The following is a 15,991-nucleotide window of genomic DNA, read 5'->3' as shown; positions in this document are numbered from 1 at the left end:
TCGACTCGACCCAAAAGAAGCTTTTCCAATTTCCCAGTGACAGTCGTCTGTGGACGCCACAGGAAACCAATGAGAAAGATTTTTCTAGAAGAGCTCCATCAGCAGCGGGCAGATGATTATTAATCATGAAATCTGCAGGAGAGGAGCTCTCCTCATATTTATGCAGGAGGGAGGAGACATGATTGGTTGGGACACACACAGGTGGCCAATAATGAGCAAGTTCTGGAGGCTTTGATTAAAGAACTCAATATACCACACAGAGGGAAGTGTGTCTCTACATGTATTTAGCTGTATATGGGGACCAAAATGCAGCATTTACATTGATCAGCCATAACATTAAAAGGACCTCCTTGTTTCTACAATCACTGTGTAAAGGTATGTGGTTTGGTGGTGGGCGATTCTCAGCACTGCAGTGACAAAGGTGCACATATTACAGACATAAACTGTCAAATGTACACTGTTTTTATAACCTCCTAAAAGAAGAATTGACTAAGGGAATGTAAGGTGCCAAGCCTCTTGCCAAGTGTGGTTTGGAGGGGTATATGCCCTTCCAACACTGAGTTTTGGTTCCAATGCTACTGTTTCTTAGTGTAATACCTTTGTGATCTACAAATAATCATCCTTCAGCAACTTCCTGATAGCTGAGTGCAGTAATATCCACACAGCAAATTTACAACACCTACTCTAAAGACTTCTCAGATTAATAGAAGCTGTGACTGCAGCATAGAAGGAACAAACTCACTGTTTACACTCAGGGGTTTCTACCCCTATAGCCCATGATAGTACTGAGCAGTTTAGAGGTGACCTTAGGCTTATTCTATATGGAGATTATAATACACAGTCTGTGAATGCACAATTGATTGTGCTTGTGTTCACCTTAAAGTATCTAAACACAATATAAAAGGCCAAAAACTTTTTCAGACACATTCTGAATAAAATCAATAACTACAAAGAAAGACTGGGCCAGACATTGCAAGTTCCTGCCATTTAGAAACACTTATTACTGAAAAAGCCTTTATGCTTCATGTATTAGCCACCCCTTGCTGTGCAGTCTGCTGTGTTTTCTCCTACTGTTGGACCTTGGGGGCTACCGTATCATAATATTTAGCTGTATCCTGAAGAGAACAAATCAGCAATCAGCTGCTCTCCAGCAGTGGGGCCAGTGGCCAGCGGTTTCTCAGTAACATAATGGGCTCAGAATGAGGCCTGGAGCTTGTTCATTGGTGTGTCACTCAGACTAATCTCTAATATTACACCCACCCCCTGCCAGGAGAGGGGCGAAGGGACTAAGGCCTCAGCAAAGAAAAGGCACTGCCATTTACTGATACCAGGGAGTAAGAGGAGTGGGAGAGGCAGCTTATATTTTAAAAAATAAGGAAATAGTTGCAACGTTTCAATGAAGCACATAAATCCCACCATAATTAGCAGACTTTGTAGTTCCATCTTGCTGGTGTACATTTAAAGGCTACTTAATGCTTGGGGATCTAATATCCTCTAGTCATCTTGGTGTTGGGTATGATGAACATAGCCTCATGGGGCTGAAACAGAGCATCTGATTTTATTTTATTTTAATTTAGTAATATTTTTCTATGGTGATTATACAAACTGTGAATGTCTACAGCGTGTAGAGGGGTCTACACATTTTGGGGGGGAAAAAACAGGCCACTTGGTTTGCATCTTCTAAGAAGAAGCCTTTAGAAAATTTGATTTTTTTGTCACGTTTGTGTGTTTTATAGCAACTGTTCTGTACAACAGTAATAAAGTCAAAATTATCATCACTATTGTATCAACAAAAGCTCTGACAAGCCCATTAACACAAATGAACATAATTATCAGTAATGGAACCACTTTGAGATAAGGAGAATAAGAAGAGTCTGTGCTGTAGTTTGCATATTTTTCTCTGTCTGCAAATTGGTCGCAGGTGTATGTGGAAGCTCCTGATGCTTCCCATCAGTGTAAATTGTTGGCTGCTTGACGTGCCTGAAGGGCCGTCCTTGAGAGAGGCAGACGGTGCGTCCAGACATAAATAAAAATAGATACACTGTGTTCTCTTTGAGGCCTAGGGTTTTGTGACTTACCGCCTTCTCGAAAAACATAAACTCCTTGTTTATTTCTCATTAGTACATTATTTATGATCATCCAACATTAGTTCAGAAATTAAAGGTATTTATAGGGATTTCTTCCCAATTTCTTGTACTATTTTATTGTAAAAAAATTGTAGTATACTAGAAAAATAGACTAGATTTTGGAATATTGCTTTGATCTTTCAGCCACATAAAGTGTAGTGAGGTCAGGTACTGATGTTGGATGATTAGTTCTGGCTAGCTGACATCTGGCATTGAAATTGTTTACCAGAGCATGGCTTTTCAACATACATTATAAAATATTATAAATAAAATGCTTCAATTGTTGCACATTAAAGAAGACATGTGTTTTTCCACACAGTTCAATTGCTGTCTTAATAAAATGTCTGGAACATGCTTTTTTAAAAATACCACAAGGATCAAATAAACATCACTTTTCTTGTCCAATCTAGACCGTCCTGTTTAGAATGAATAGTTTTTGTGTCTGTTGGAAACAAATCTCTGCTTACTCCAAACGCAAAGTAATAAGGTGTGAGGAGTAGAATGGTGGTCATTTAAGTCATGTTTTAAGTATCTATAAACAGCACCATCTTTTCAAGTATCTTCAACCTGCTAAACATGAGTGAAGAAGTCATACCCAAGAGGTGTTTTCAGAGCTTTCAGATCACCATAATGAAAAAAGGAGGGGAAAAGTGCCAAAATATTCAGCACAAAGGGATTATTTCTTCTTATCAGCTCTAACAAGCATCGCCCTGTGCACAAAAGCTCAGCAAATAATGAACTGCTTGCCTCTGATAAGGCCTTTTAAAGCCTCGATGCTGGCATCAACAAGCATGACACTGCTTATGATGAAAAAAAAGGAATGATCATAAAACCAACCATACCAAAAACACGTGTCTCAAATATTAAAGAGAGTGGTTTCAGTAAATTGTATGAGGCACATGAATAATGAAGAGAATTGTGTGTCATATGAAATATTGATTGTGTGAAATTATGTAATATTAATTGGGATGATGTTTTAGGGTGAAGTCAGGCTGCCAAGCCACCAAGGGTGTGTGTGTGTGTGTGTGTGTTTGTGAGGGTTCTGTTGTTTTCAGGCCTTGCTTTATTGGTGCTGCTCTCTCTGAGTGAGTAGGACGGTCATAGCGTTCTCCTTCAGGTTTGTTGAGTTGCAAGTTAAAGAAAATTGAAAAGAAAGTTGAAAAGCTCATGTACACATCTCACTTCCTCTAAGTTGATAGTTTTAAAAATGCAATAAAAAATTAGAACCTGTTATTTGTTTAACTGAAGAGTACAAGGAATAGATTTGTAATGTTTTCACTCACCAATTTCACTGTTATGCAAACATGAACAAACTTACACGTTGATTACTGCAACACAAAAAAAATCTGGCACAGGGCAAGAGAAAATGTGAAAGTGTGAAAATTTTATTTAAGATTGCAAAGGATTAAAATTTTTTGCCATGTACTGTATATAATATGAAAAAGTTCAGAAAAAACAAACTGAGAACTCTCACTCCATTCATGCCAAGGGAAGTAATCACTGTTGAATGGGCATGTCTTTCGAGCCCTCAGATGGCACTGCATGAGAAACTGTTATGCCACTTTGATAATTACAGCCACATGTGCTTGGGAGTGCTTTGGAAAACTGCTTTTCTTTACACAATCAGTAATTCCATCAAGAAATGCAACCTGAAATTCTATTATGCAACGAGAAAAACTAAAATATCACACATTATTTCTATGAAGAAATGTCACCCAGTTCTTTGGCCCCAAGCTCACCTCCAATAATCCAAAAGACAGTGGGAAGATGTACTGTAGACCAATGAGTCCACACTGCAGACACTTTTTGAAACATTGATGTTGGGTTCCCAAAGACAAAAGGGCTCTTCCAGAGTGTTATCAGTGGAAGGTGTAGAATACAACATCTGTCATGGTAAGGAAGGGCATCAGTACCCATAATTTATGTGATTTGCATATGTGGAAAAAAATAGCATTCATGTGGAGACATATATACAGAATTAAAATGCTGCCATTAAAGCAATGTCTTTTCCTGGAAAGACCATGGTTAGTTCAGCAAGAAAATCCCTGGCCTCATTCTGTATGTGATAAGATAGCGAGGCCTTTTAGTGTTAAATTTTTACAATTGAGTCTAATGCCATACCTATCACAAATGCTAACTATCTTATGTAATGAATTAAGTTCTGAGCAAGGTAAGAATCAAACTGACCCTCTGGATCAGAACTGTTAATACCTGGAGTCTGCTTTGTGTTCTGTATAAATGAGCTGTTGTTTACAGGCAGTGCACTGGGTGTAAATTAGTTTAATATTTCACACGTGGTGAGAAACAAATTCACCAGAGCTCTGAGCATCACTAGATCAAAGCGATATTTCATAGATCAGAATTTCCCAATTAAGTGTGATAAACAGAGAAAACCTACTGTGGAGAGTGAGAAAAGAGAGAGAGAGAGTGTGTGTGTGTGTGTGTGTGTGTGAGGGGGGGGGGTTGTTACACGGATGAAACAGGATAAGACAGAAAGGGAAAGAGAGAGATAAACAAGAAGGTAGAAATACAAAAGGGAAGGACAAATATAGTGTAAGAGAAAGAAGCAAGTCAAAGAGAGGAGAAAAGACAGGGATCGAGAACAGAGGAGACAGGGTGGGAGAGACTGAGAGAAAGAAAGGGGACAAAAAGGTGGCGAAGGTTGGGGGTGGAGTGTGAGAACGATTAGATGAATGGTGGATGTGAGTTGACAGCAGGCAGGACATCAGCAAATAGAGTCAGAGAGGAGGTGACCCTCCAAACACACACACACACACACACACACACACAAAGTGGCTTTAGCTGATACAGTATTAAAATGAATTTCTATGCATCTATCATCCTGCCTGCCAGCTTTAATTTACACTATGAATTAAACATCAGCTTTTAATCCAGAACCCATAAACAACACAATTATCAGTTTGACTGTTCTGTCCTTCTCATGGGCTGAAAGATATGAGTGAGGGAGAGAGAGTGAGAGATAGAGAAAGAAGGCTTTTCATAATACCTTCTGCTAGCATGATCTTCATAGAAAAGCACGGAACAAGATGTTCGGAATCAACTGCACATGAGTCTAAGGTCACCATGCTCAATGCCGAGTGTTGGCTAGAGATGTAAAGACCCACCCCAACCCCAACCCCCAGCACTGGGTAGTGGAACAGTAGAACTGCACTATCTGAAATACAATGCATTCTCTGCTTCATTCATCAAGTCTTGGATGAGCACTGAGGTGGTACTCTCGAGGCTACACATTAAGTGTCTTTAATGAGTGAACAATTATACCTTTTTCTATTACAATTTCCGAATTCAGAAAACACCCCATTTAATCTCCAGGACTTCATATGCTCTTATATTTTAAACAGGTTTTTAATGAAAGATTCCAAATATTCCCCTCTCCTTCTGAAGTAAGAGAATGTAATGTACCTTTAGGGAACACGACTGGACTTTAAAACTACTATTGTACCTTTGAAGGTACATTTACACTCTTTGTACTTCTAGTGACAATAATGTACTTCTACGGTGGCTTTTTTCTGAGAGTGTACCTGACCTCATTATGCTGTGGTTGCCATCAAATCTTCACAACACTGTTGCAAGAGTGTAAAGCCGTGCTTGAACAGTAGAACAGCAGAGGCTCTTAATGCTGTAAAAGAAGCACTGAGTTGGTGTCCATAATTTTTTGTCTATAAAATTAATCTCACCTAACTCAAATATATTTTATATTTATCATTCAACCGTTCCTACTTTAGCTCATGCTGCAGTTCCTCCCTCACTATTTGCTCTCTCTCTCTCTCTCTCTCTCTCTCTCTCTCTCTCTCTCTCTCTCTCTCTCAGGTTTGATACCCTCCTCCACCACCCATCAATCCTTCCCTGCCCCTCCTGTGCACTCTTCTTCTCCTTCTCACTCTCTCCGTATTTTCTCTCATCTAAAGCCTGCCCCCTGCTGGATCCAAATTCCCATTGCCTCTGCATTTTTTGCTGCCTCATCCTTCTATCCTTCTGTCCACCCCTCCCCATCTTTTCTTTCCTACTTCACACTTGCACTCTCTTTCATTCTTCTTTTTGTCTAATCCTTCTTTCACACTCTCTCTCTTTGTCCCTGCCCCATCACTTCTGGCTGTGAAATGGCAGGACTATTTTTAATCCAGGCGGAGTCCTGGAGAGGAGAAAAAAAGAACTGTTTAAAAATGATCAGGCCTCCATTATTCAAATGTGCGTTCAAGAGTTATTATGCCTTTTGAATTATGAACAAGGCTTAATAATTCAGGGTGATGTAAAAATGGTCCGTCTGTTAACTTTGAGCACAGTTCAGCACGTGATTACAGAATGTTACAGAATATTCAAAAAAAATATTCTTAACTTACTGACCATTTAATGCAAAACGCTCTTTTTGGGGTCAAGCCACATTTGTAAGTGATTTCAAATTGGATTCATATCTGATCTATGAAGTTTTTCTTGTTTTTGCTTTTTTATAATCGTGGGAATCAACAGACTTCGTCCCATTTTTGCTGCAGCAACAGTTTCCAGTCTTCTGGGAAGGCCTTGCACTATATACTGAAACAGTGCTGTGAGGATTTGATGATAATCACTAAAACTGTTGTGAGGTCAGTCGCTGATATTGAAGTTCTGGCATTCCATCTCATCCCAAAGATATTGGGATATCCAGAGAACACAGTTCCACTGCTTAACCCCCCAGTGTTTGCATCCTTTACACTGCTCTGTCTGATGCATGGAATTGAGTACATGGTGATTTTAAGCTCATGTGCAGCTATTCTACGGTGAACTACACAGATATGACAGCAGTGGGTGTATCTTAAAGTATCGGGAATCCCTCATTAGAGGGGGTGTCCAAAATTTTTTGACATGGAGTAAAGGGGTTGATACTGATACATGCAATTCAGACAAATCAAAGCAGTCAATTAATTTACTGCAGGCTTTCACTTACATTAACAGAACACTGTAAGATAAGATGGAGGTGGCATGGTGGCGCAGCAGGTAGTGTCGCAGTCGCACAGCTCCAGGGACCTGGAGGTTGTGGGTTTGATTCCCGCTCCGGGTGACTGTCTGTTGGTGTGTTCTCCCCGTGTCTGCATGGGTTTCCTCTGGGAGCTCCGGTTTCCTCCCATGGTCCAAAAAACACACGCTGGTAGGTGAATTGGCGACTCAAAAGTGTCCATAGGTGTGAGTGAATGTGTGTGTGTGTTGCCCTGTGAAGGACTGGTTCCCCCTCCAGGGTGTATTCCCGCCTTGCGCCCTATGATTCCAGGTAGGCTCTGGACCCACCGCGACCCTGAAATGGATAAGCGGTTACAGACAATGAATGAATGAAAGTAAGATATGGGTTTTCTACTCCTGCCCCCCATCCCCCCCCCCGGGTGAATGCATTTTTTACAGAACTGTACTGAAATCACTGGGAAGGAGAAGGGGGAGCAGATTTGGTTTCCTACCCTGATACAAAAGTTACATAGTGCCATTTCTGTGGTGCTGAGCCCCAGAGTAGTTCTCTTTATTACAGGTCTGTGAAGAATCACAATGATTTTGAAGCTGTAATTTTAGGGTAAAAATATTACAAAGTGTTCCTTTATGGTCTGATATATTTGAGTTTTATGGATTTGAAGAGCTTTAGTTTTCTGAAACTTAAAATGGTCTGAGCTGGTGGACATGCTAATGTTAATGTATGCAAAATATGCAAATGACTGCCAATCACTCATCTGAAGGGTCTATTATGTGTTTTGTGGATGGCTGTCAGTGTCAGCGCTGTTGGCGAGGAGCTAATTATATTTTAGCACAGAAGTTTCAGACAGCCCCACACACACATGCACACGCACACACACACACACACACACACACACACACAAAACACAAAAACACACAAAGAGAGAGAGAGCAAGAGTGTGAGAGAGTGTGTGTGTGTGTGTGAGAGAGAGAGAGAGAGAGAGAGAGAGAGAGAGAGAGAGAGAGAGAGAGAGAGGGAGAGAGAGAGAGATGGTAGAAATCCATTAACACTTTGCCTGAATCAATGTCGTTTTCTGTTGCATGGCTCCATTGATCTTCATTTGAGGTGTATCAATACAAAGGGAAAAGCCTCATGACATCACTTCCCCTACATACATACACACACACACACACACTTGTGCATGCAATTGCACCAAAGGCTACTTTTAATTATAATTCATAGTGTGAGTGAGGGCAAGAGGGGGAAGAAGAAAGATAAAGGAGGGAAGGATGCAACAGAACAATGACAAAATTATAGACGTTCATTGATAGAAATTAGGAAGCACACTGAAGGAGAGAGAAAGAGACAAAAAGAGAGATATAGAAGATAAAGAGATATAAAGGGCATATAAAGTTTAAATCATAGCTCTAGAATCTAGAGAGAGATAAACATGAAAGTAAAATTCAGTGTGTGTGTTTCAGCAGGTGGTGGGAAAGTGTTTTTGAACAGTAAACAAGCTGCAAAAAAATAATAATAATAAAAAAACAAATTAAATTTGTGGACATACACACACACACACACACACACACACACACATGAACAAATGCACATCTAGAGTGGGACAACAACATATACACACACGTTAATATAAATTCAATGGAACATTCATGTACACTCACACACATACTTTCAAATTAAGAGACTATAGAGGAGGCATGTGCAGAAGGAAAGAAAGGAAGAAAGAAAGAAGGGATTAAAAGAGACAAGATGCATCTCTTCTGGCCCTGGCTGAACGCCTCGTCATCCATTAGAGCAGTATTTCATCTTTACAAGTGTATGTGTGTGTATGTTCTTGTATTTAAGCATTTGTAGGACACCACTCCCACATACACACACACACACACACACACACAGGCAGTATCTAGAATGCCTGAGCAATGTTAAGGTGTATGACACTGAGGGGACATTTTGCAACATACACAAGATTTATTGTTTGAATGCTTTAGTTTTCAAAGGCTAAACCCAGGTTGGAAATCATACGATCATGCTGCCTGCCTAATGTCTTATGTGGGATAGAGAGACATTGGACCAGCATTGGGCTGTGGGAAGAGTAGAAATGTGTTCTCTGAAGTCATAGAACTCCAATAAATTTTGGATTGGACTATAAAAATGTAAAAGGTAATAAAGAATAATTAGGTTAAAGGGAGCTTCTAAATCTGAAGAAAATACAGGCCTTAATGTTAATACTCCAAAAGGATAGGAATACAAACTAAACAGTGCGTGCAGTAGCTGTTTTGCCAGAGTTTTTCCTTGCTCTCAGATGAGATTGCTACTGTGTAGGCAGGCAGGTCGAAAACTCTCACCCAGAACAGTCGTTGCCCTGAGCAACCACAAGCATGCTAGTGGGCCTTTACAGTAAAATATCTCTGCTAACTCTACCTTTCTCACAGTTTAAGTCCTCCTCTCTCCCTCTGCCTCTTCTCTCACTTTTTGTTTCCTCATCTCTTCTCTTGGGTATCCCCCACAGGGCAACAATAGAGAGATTGCTGTGTTGTTGTGTGTAGCTCATAGCCTAGCTCTCTTGCTTTCTCTCTTGCTTCTCTCTCTCTCTCTCTCTCTCTCTCTCTCTCTCTCTCTCTCTCTCTCTCTCTCTCTCTCTCTCTCTCTCTCTCTCTCTCTCTCTCTCTCTCCTCATTTTGCCTTAAGTCCTTTCTTCCTCTTGTGCCTGGCAGTCCATTGTTTTGCTTGATGTCTTGCAAAAAATCTTCACTCTAGGCTACAACTATCTACGGTGATTACATCTGATTAAAAATCAGCAATTAACAATAGCTAAAAATAGTTTAGGACTTTAGTCCAAAGTGAAAAATGGAGATATAAGTAATGCAGGACAGTAGATCTCCAAACCTAATCTAAATCTATCCAATTGAAATTTAATCTTTGCTAAAAGCAATCAAGTCCTCACAGAAACACATGCTGCCAGGGAGAATGAAGCCATGTGTAATTTTTTGGATTACTGTTTAAGAAAGCCTGTGATATCACTACCACCAACATGGCTTAACCATTAGTGTTCTATTTGGCTTTGGTGTAGCCACCCTGGCTAATTGTTGTAAGCTAGCTTTTTGCTGGCCTTACGAGGTATTGAAATATTACCTTTATAAGGAGATAAGTTGGAATAAAAAGCCTTGAAGTCAACAGTAAAAAGTTCCATGATCCAACTGGAACAAACTGCTGACTCCTGTATTTGGACAGATGCTGCGTTTGAAAATGTCAAGGTGGTTTGTGATGATAAGCGATGTGTTAGATTGATTCACTGAGCTCAGAGTGAGTTTCTGAATGAATTCTGTCATTGCCTCTCTCTCTTAAAGAGACAGACAGAGCTTCAAAAAGAGTAGAATCCCAGTAGGAATCCATACTAAATCAGCTGTAATAATTTAATAGCAGTTGCTAGTCACTGTTACCAAGATCATGTTGTTGTCAATTAGCAATAGCATGCTTGTTGTTTTGTAAGATGCTTTAAGAAGTCTCTTAAAATTCAGCCACATTTATCAAAAATAAAGGCACAGATTGTGATTGAAGAAGCTAGAAACCAACTATCTGACTTTTAAGTGGCCAGGATCTCCAATATCAAGCTGCCTTGATTAGTCAGATCAGATTAACATTGGAACAAAATTATTCAAGGATGCATATCACCAGGAATAGTTTTTAAGATCCTTACTGACAGAATTTGGCATTTTTACTTCACAGCAGTCAGTGCAAAATTCCACAACTTTGTTTTTGTTTCATTGGAAATAATCTTTAGTACACTGGCACTTTAAGTTACCATGCTCATACAAAACATCCACTGGAGGAGTATAAAGCCCTCCTTCTCTGTGCTGTGGACCAATACCAGAACGGTGGATGTTTTTTTTAATATTCAACTTTTGCATTAATATTGTTATTTGTATATACATTAATATAAAATCCATTGGCCCTGCTAACAAACATGAGTTAAACAGGCTGTAAATAGCTTTGTTTTTTTATTGTTTTAAACATATTTAAAACATATATTTTTAAAATTAACATTTATTTTAATTACAAATAAGAAATAAACTTATCATAATAAAATAATCTTATCATAATAAAAATATTTTTTCTTCAGTGAATCTATATGTGAATACTAAGTGAAATATATTCTCATTCATGTTTTAGAATTTAAAGTTTATCTAAATCAATAGAAGCACATAAAGGTTGGCTTCATGTTTCATTGGGGCCAAAATGGGTTTACATTGTAAAACTGGCTTTACATTGTGACCAAACTTGCAAATGTTTTTAAAGTGTACCATAAAAGATTATTTATCTGTCTCAGTACTTTGGAGGCCATAGCAGGGTCTGATGAATGTAGTTGTCTGTCGGTTCAGGGGACCAATCACTCTCTTCCTGGCCATGTCCTGGGCCTCTGTGAATGACCAAAACCAGTGTGACTAGAGATGAATACTGGCATTAATATTGTGATTTATAACGTGATTTGTATTGTGAAGGCCCGAGGGTGATGAAGAGATGTAATTACAAAACCTTGTATCTGCAAATAGGCAACCTTACAAAATTTTAAATGGTGGTCAATGGGAAAAGGTTTGTTTTCATGTAATTTTGTAGCATTTATTAGTCCATCCATCATGTAATTGTCTAACAGTGTAAGAAGAAGCTAAAGTATGTGCAACAACAACAATTGTGATTTTGTCCTAACAGTCACAATGCTGGTATGCTGCATAGTATAAAGCTGCTGTACTGCATGTTTTTGTGTTCTGCACTGACTGACCACACTGACTGAAGAAGCCACCAGCCATTTCATGTGTGACTGTCATATGAGAAAATAATACATTTGATATTTTTAATGTTTTTCAGTCTCTCTTTCTCTCACATAAACTCACTGAGGCTTATGTTATTTAAACCTAAGCTAATTTGCTTCCTAATTGCTCTCTCTGTTGACCACTCAATACTGCTATATTATAGGGATTAAGATTTTTTTTTTAAATTAAGACTCTTTTCATAAAATGCATGTCATATGAAACTCATCCACATCCCTCTCACTCTGTTTCTTTAGAATATTTCTCATTACTGAAACAAAGCATTGTATTGTACTGTTTGTGTGTAGATTGTATTTGGAAAAGATTAACTTTACATTGGGTTCTGCTGTATTTAAACAGGTGTTTTGTTGTATTTGTATCCCTGTCCAGATGAGACGTTTTTGGGTTTTTCTTCCTTGAGAAAATAAAAGATGGATTACCTGTCTTTTAACTGGTGCACTGGTTATTTTAGTCCTCTTTGAATAAACACTGCTGTTTTCCAGGTACATCTTGTACATTAGGAGAAAAAATTGTTTTTCACTGTTTGATCACTTGTCTAAAACACCTAATTGAAATGCTTGAAAATTGTAGTCATTTTTTTCCTGTCTATGAAGGCAGCATATAAAGGGTTTGTATGTATTGTTCCTGTATCCAGGAATATTTTGGTGATTTCACATTAATTAATTGTGTTGTACACAGCCTTCAGTTCTTCGTCATAAAGCCCCAACTCCAAACACCATCTTTTTGATGCTAAAATCATCATGTACTTAGCACTAACCTTTGCTCTGGTGTGGCAGAGTTAGCGTGTTAGCGCCTACTCATGCAGAGAGAGGGGCTGATTAGCAGAGTGCTAGCCCTCAGGGAATTAGCTGGGCAGTAAAAGCCACGTTTCTACAGGCAGAGAGCTTTTGACTCATCAGTTATCTAGCACATCAAGTCTAGGCGTTGAAACACACACACAAACACAATATAACTATTATTTTGATAAGTTTCAACATTCATTTTATTTTGCAATGCTACAATATTTTTGGCTGGTGGGGGAGGGGGGTGATGCTGCAGAGAAAGTTTGGGAACCACTGCACTACACTGTACCAATTGCCTTCAGGCCTTTATTACAGTATTGACTGAACGTTTTGCTATCCCTGGTATTTCTCCCAGAAAATTATTGCTATTTTACATGTTCTGTTATACACAAGTTTATTTCCTTTGTGTGTATTGAAACAACAAAAATGTATAGATAAAGATAGAATTTCCTATCAAATGACTAGGGTTCTCAGTCCTGGTGAAGAAAAAAAATTCTACCACGATAGAGATCCCAGAGCTTCAATCAGTTTTCTTCCAGAAGGCTGGAGTAGTGTTGCCCCTTTTGCCCTCTTGGGTGAATGGTAAATCTTTGAGTGTGTCTGAATGGGTCATGTGATCCTGCCGAGGTTTTTTTTTTTATTATTATTAATTTAAATTTTTTTTAACTCACCATGAATGAGGAGACTAGAGGTCTGAGCTAATCTTCGATTTAAGATATTGATTCTGGATATTTTGTTCATTCCAAATTTTTCAAAAATAACAAATTATTTCCACCACGTCAGGTAACACCCAGTGGCTACCAGAGTGGATGGAAGATGTTTGGGTGTGTATCTGAAGGGGTCATGTGATCCGGCTGAGTTTCACCATGAATGAGAAGACTAGAGGTCTGAGCTAAGCTTCAATTTAAGATATTATTCTAGATATTTTTTTCATTCCAAAATTTTCAATAATAACATATTATTTTCACCAGGTTGGGGAACCCCCAGTGGCCACCAGAATGGATGATAGATGTTAAGGTATGTTTGAATGGGTCATGTTATCCTGCTGAGGGTTTTTTTCCCTCACCATGAATGAGGAGACTAGAGGGCTGAGCTAAGCTTTGATTTAAGATATTGGATATTTTGTTCATTCCAAATTTTTCAATAATAACATATTATTTTCACCAGGTTGGGGAACCCCCAGATGTCGCCTTTGCTCAGCTCTGCCTTCGGCTCTCTCGGGGGCCCCTGGGCTTTGGGGGAACCCCCAGTGATCACCAGAGGTTGCCTCATCTCTCGGGGGGGGGCCCGGGCTTCAAATTTTATATAATTTCAAGTAAAACTTCAAAAAAAGGCACCTTCAACTTAATATTTGGCTATACAGCCTTTTTAAAAATGACTGAAATCAATCATTTCCTATAACCATCAACAAGCTTCTTACACCTCTCAAGTGAAATTTTGGACCACTCTTCTTTTGCAAACTGCTCCAGGTCTCTCATATTTGAAAGTTGTCTTCTCCCAACAGCAATTTTAAGATCTCCACAGGTGTTCAATGAGATTTAGATCTAGACTCATTGCTGACCACTTCAGAACTCTCAGAGCTTTGTTTCCATCCATTTCTGGGTGCTTTTTGAAGCATAATAGGGGTCATAGTCTGGATGGATAACCCATGACCTAGAACGTAAACCCAACTTTCTGAAACTGGGCCCTACATTGCGACCCAAAAATCCTTAAGTAATCTTCAGATTTCATGATGCCTTGCACACAGTCAAGGCACCCAGTGCCAGAGGCAGCAAAACAACCCCAAAATATCTTTGAACCTCCACCATATTTGACTGTAGGTACCATGTTCTTTTCTTTATAAGTTTTCAGTAAACCTTGGCCTTGGTTTCTTCTGTCCACAAAACGATTTCCCAGAAGGATTTGGTCTTACTCACGTACATTTTGGCAAACTTCCGTCTAGCTTTTTATGTCTCTGTGTCAGCAGTGGGTTACTCCAGGGTCTCCTGCCATAGCAGTTTATTTCATTCAAATGTCGGTGGATAGTTGGCGCTGACACTGATGCACCCTGAGCCTGCAGGACAGTGTGTATTTCTTTGGAACTTGATTGGGGCTGCTTATCTTCCCTCCGGACTATCCTGTGTTGCAAAATTTCAAGTTTATGATTTAGTATATATATATAAATTTTCAGAGCAGTTTCTTACTTGAAGAGTTGTTGTCACACATATATCATTTACACTACTGTGTCACTCTCTCTGCAGCTTTCTTTACTCCTGACACTACCTTTTTCTTTTCCTTTCATTCTTTCTTTCTTTCTTTCTTTCTTTCTTTCTCTTTCTTTCTTTCTTTCTCTTGCTTTATATCTTTCTCTCTTACACTCTTACACACACACACACACACACACACACAAAAGGACAGAGAGAGAGAGAGAGAGGCCTTGTATAAATTAGCTGGACATGGGAAAGCCCAGTTGATTGTTAATTACAGCAGTGGTGTGTCATCTGTTCACATCGGAACGTTCGCTGTCATTTTTCATTTTTCAAGGCTTTGCACTGCAGCTCTTGAGCTCAGACACACTAATGGGTTTCTTCCCTTCTCTCTCTCTCTCTCTCTCTCTCTCTCTCTCTGTCTCTCTCTCTCACTCTCTCTATGAACCTCACTCACCCTCTTCACAATTGACACTAGGCCTTTATTAAAATGGAGTGATTGTGAAGCTGTAAAAGAAAAAAGAAACAGAATGATGTGGCCGTGGATGATGTAAATGTATGAAAAGGGCACTTTAACCTGTGCTAAACATATAGCTGAGTAGTTTGTATTGTTGTTTTCTTTCTAACAAAGCTGTTGTCTTTGTTAGAGAGTATAATTATATTGGCTTCTGTTCTGTTAACTGTGCCTCCAAAAACTGTATATAACCTATTTTTAATTGTTTGTGTGTGTATTCATTTATTTGGCTCTTGTTAAGGACTACTCTGCAATTAAAGCAGATTACTTTAATTATTTTATTACTATATTATTACTACTTATTTAAGACCCTTTGAAATTTTTATATCAATAGGTAATTAACTGGTTTTTGAAAGACTGCATTCACTGGTTGTCTCATTTTATTAAATGTATTTTTATTATTTAAACTTATTTGGCTTATTTAACTTATACATCACATATATTTCACATTGTTTCTACAATGCGATCTCTGATTTATTCTCTTAAGTAATCACTTTGCATTGAGCATGCTTTTCTGTGGCTGTGGGTGCAACATAAAGCAGCAGAAATCACTCTTTATTAGAAGTGTCTTAAAACTTTTGGATACATTTGTCTGTATGTACCCAT

Source organism: Hoplias malabaricus, chromosome 1 (assembly GCF_029633855.1).
Source record: "Hoplias malabaricus isolate fHopMal1 chromosome 1, fHopMal1.hap1, whole genome shotgun sequence".
NCBI lineage: Eukaryota > Metazoa > Chordata > Actinopteri > Characiformes > Erythrinidae > Hoplias > Hoplias malabaricus.
The sequence above is the reverse complement of the archived record's forward strand: the minus strand, read 5'-3'. Positions refer to the sequence as shown.